Source organism: Octopus bimaculoides, chromosome 10 (genome assembly GCF_001194135.2).
Source record: "Octopus bimaculoides isolate UCB-OBI-ISO-001 chromosome 10, ASM119413v2, whole genome shotgun sequence".
Classification (NCBI taxonomy): Eukaryota; Metazoa; Mollusca; class Cephalopoda; order Octopoda; family Octopodidae; genus Octopus; species Octopus bimaculoides.
Window position 1 is genome coordinate 56914589 of NC_068990.1, and position 4790 is coordinate 56919378.

The following is a 4790-nucleotide window of genomic DNA, read 5'->3' on the forward strand; positions in this document are numbered from 1 at the left end:
TCAAGATAAACAGTGAATGACCTTGCAGGTGGGGCCCAGTTAGAATTTTCGTCAGGTTGAGTAGCCCATCCCACTCAAAAGGTCCCTGAATAAGGTTTGTTTAAGGATGATGAACAAAACACCCATGTTTGCAGAAGTGAATTATTCAAACTCCAAAGAAAGCCTCTCAGTACATGACTATGATGCTCCCCCACTACTTATGCTTGTAATCAGAGATGCACTTATCATCAGCCATGAAGGCACATCCTCAACTCTTTATGGTCAAGCAAATGACAAACAAATCCGTTGTACTGAGCAGAATATTTGGTGTAGGCCATCTTTTATGCCAAGACAAAACAATGTATATGATAACATTTCCAATCAGTTAAGATCAGAAGCTATGAGAGCCACTGCCTGGTACTGCACAAATGATTATTATTATATTATTATTATATTTATGATCTTTTATTTTCTAGATTTTTAGTAATAAATATATCTCTTTTCTTTTATTGTACTAATAATATCTACTAGTTTCCTTTTAATTATATTACTAAAATTTCCTATTAAAAAATTACCTAATTAATTTATATCAATTTTATTATTATTGCCTTCCATAATCTTTTAAAATTTTGACTTTGCATTCTTGTAACGTCATGTTGAGAATTTAGTATTTAACAAAGACTTTCTTTCACCTGAAGATGTAGTTTAAATTCTGCAGTATTTGAAAAAATTTTTGCACTTTGCATTAATGTGGACATGTAAGAAATTCATTTATTAAATATAATAACATGAATTATTTATATGTTTTTAAATTATGAACCAATTTGTCATGATGTTTGAAATTTCTTATTGTTAAATAAAATTTTATCAAGCTATTTCTCTGTCATTTATGACTTTATACACTCATTATTGTTTTCTATTGTATTCTACGATATATTCTATAGGTTTTGTAGAATGATACATTAAGGATCTTTTTTTATGAGTACTACCAGATTACTTGAATCCATATATTGTGGCTTAAATTCACACACACACACACACACACACACACAAAGTAAATATAGATACATTCTTTGATTTTTTCTTCTCTCCACCCCCACTTCAAAGAATTTTAGCAAGTAATTGTGTTTCACTTATTTTCATTATGAAATATTTTTGCAGGAAATGCTGACAGTTCTTCATTCTCAGAACCCCGTGAAAGAGAAAGTACTAATGTTTCCCAGGTTAAAAAAACTGAAGTGTTTTGCCTTTATAAAAAAAGGAAGAAAGAAAGGCTAAGTAATTTTGAAATGGGAAAATAAAAATGCTTGGGGATGCTGTCTTACGCATCCACTAATAAAAGAACATGCTATTTAACATAACATAGTTTTCCTTGGAAAAGTGTATTTGCAATTTCACTGCATAGTTAACCATCTGCATGGTGTGGGCGACCATTGAGTTTTATATCTTCAGTACATCTAGGACAAAGTCAAATGTAATGAAGAAAGTCATAATTTTGTAGAAAAGTAATTGTTTCTCATATATTTGCAGTTAATCATTTTAACTCTCTTCTAATTAACATTCAATACACCTGAGTGGTTAATAGCCATGCCTTGTTCACATTTATTGGCAATGTAATTAAATTATTTGGATGTTCTATAATATCTTGTCATCATTATACAACCTACTATTGTATATAAAACACTTCTAGTTTTAGACCTGGAAACCAGGTAAATACTTTCACAAAGCAAATATTTTTACCTTTCAAGTGAGCTTGGGAATGAAATAAATACGTATTGGAAATATATTATTTTCAAAAACTACTAGTATAATATGTTAACTAAATATTTTAAACAATACTGAGTGTAATGAAGCTGAAACCAATTGTCTATAAAGTGATGTTCTTCACCATTAAACAATGCCTGCATCTATATTCAACATTGCCACTATCTATCTATTACAATTCCTATTGATAATTTTATCTATATCTCTCTTACCTTCCTCTACGAAATGAGGGTAGGCATGCAGATCTGCTAAAAGAACCTGCTCTGAACCCTGCTTCTCATAGTTTACTCAATTTGTCTCTTAGCATGAAGCTGATGCCACCATCCCTCCCATGGTTTGTTGTCCTGTGAGATGCATGGTAACTTCAGCAGTGCAGGTGGCATGAAAAAAGCATGCAGTACATGCTGTATAGTAGTTGGTGTTAGAAAGGTCATCCAGTCATAGAAATCATGCCAAAGCAGCCACTGGAGCACAATGCAGTCCATGAACTTATTGGATCTTGTCAAACCTACAGCCTTTGCCTGCATAGAAAGTGCACACATGATGACGATGACGATGATGTATTTCATATAAACTATTTATACTGCAAACAATACATATTGGTGAAATTGTACAATATGAAACTGCCTGTTACCATTTTTATTTTTCTATGTTTTGGGAGGTGGGTATTTTTTATAATTCTGAACAAAGAAAAAAAAAACATGTTTTAAAATATTATTGAATAAAATAATATTGCCAGTCAGTACATTTTCCATTTTACAGCACATAATTAGTCATAAATTTCCTTATCATTCAGCATATTTGCCTAGCCTGCATGGAATGTAGACATATGATGATGATGTATTTCATATAAATTATCTATACATCAAGCAATATATATTGGTGAAATTGTACAACATGAAATCACCCTGTTACCATTTTAGTTTTTTTAATATTTTGTGAGTTTTAAAATTATATTAAAAAAAAAATATTGCCAGTCATTACATTCTCTGTTATGGAGTCATAAATTTTCTTATTATTCAACATATTTTCATAGTTTTTCTATCTTCTAAATAATATGTGTCAACAATAAATTTCCAGCAAAGCAAAACTCATTCTGAGGGCTTGGATTAGAGGTTTAGTGTCAAGAGTTTAGTGTTAGGGTTAGAGTTTAGATTTATTATTAGTGTTTTGGGTTACAGTGTAAGGCTTGGATTTGCAATTAGGATATAGAGTACATGATTTGAGTTAAAGAAAAATGTAAAGAATTCAAATATGTTTGAAATATTTATAAAAAAACATAATCTTTAATATATAAAACATGGAAAATTTTTGAAAAAAGTTTTAAATAATTTAGAAATTGAAAATGCACAGGGGAAGATGCTTCATGCACAAGTCAACCATATATTGTATGTATATTGTATATTGATAGAAATTGGATAGTCATTGCTGGAATGGTATTGTGTTATTTTGTTTTACAGTGGGTTATCAGCATGTAACTGAAATTTTTAGAAGTAAAAACAGAAACGCTTGTATATTTGTTGCAAATAATGTGTACATTCTGTTGGTGATATTAAATTTATGTAGAATTACAATTACTCTCATTTAACAAAATGGTCACCATCTGCTAGACAATTACTGCTCCGAAATACATATGCATGCACACACATACATGCATATGTACACACATCTTATAGGCAAAAGAAAATAAATTTCTATACCAATATGCTGAGAATAGACTTTAAATCGTCAATCACCACATTACAATATTCATTCACTATGAATACACATCGTACTGAAATTGAGGAAGGCAAGCTAACAGAGTTCATGAACTTTGGTTCTTTTCTCTAAATTATAAATTTATATATTATATACTGTGAAACTTAATTTAATTTTAATTTTTGATAAATTGAATTTAATTGAGTTTTTACATGCAAATTTGGATTTTATCCCTAATATTATTATCATTACACACACACACACACATATATATACATCAAAGGATGTGTTATAATGCTTTTCCACAGCTATACCAACAATCCAACATACCTCCATCATCAACTGCCCCATGGATATCATTATGGTTTCAACACCTGGGCAGTACCATTCAATCCAGTGGTGTCAACAGCACAAAAATAAGTATTGTTTGGGAACAAACATACCAAAGAAACTACAACTTTCAAACGTATTTACATATTATGTTCAACCGTATCAATAAACAAATTCAATAAGTAAATTACAACCACTCCTAAATACATAACTAAACAATGATATGCATGTACGTATGTATGTATGTATGTATCTATCTATCTATATAGTCACCATGATAGATCGCTGACCACGACATTCAATTTTTTTTTCTCTGTGTTTTTCTCCTTGTTTTTCTCCTTGTTTTCTCCTTATTCTTTCTGTTGAAGAGCGTAGCTCGAAACGTTAAAGACTTTCTCTATTCCCAAGCGTTAAACTAATACATCCTTTTGTTGTTTACACCACCTGTCCTCGTCTGTTGTTGTTTTTTTCGTAAATTCTCCCATATATATATATATATATATATATATATATATTAATTAATGTTTGTTTTATGTTCAGTTATAATAAAAACAATTTTTCATAAATCTGATGGGTGACTCTATACTTTTGTAGAGTACAAATTTATCATTTTTAATCAAGAATATTGACAGTGACTTTGAAGTTTTGGTCAGTTATGCCATCATGAGATTGGGCAAAACTTTGAAATGACTGTCAATAATGTTCCTCTTTAACACACACACGTATATATGTAAACATATAAAGTTCATTATATACAGTGACATCATGAATAGACATTGTTAAATCATGCCATTAGAAATTTAGTCTTAGCACAATCATAAAAATAGTTGTTAGAAGACAGAAATAGCATGCAACCTAGTTAAAATATATTTACATTCTAACTGCAAGCTTGCAGGAAATTCAATCATTATATGTTGATCAGTTATAAATACGTTGAAATTATGTGTATGTATAAATATATATATATATATGTATATATATATATATATATATATATATATATATATATATATATATAT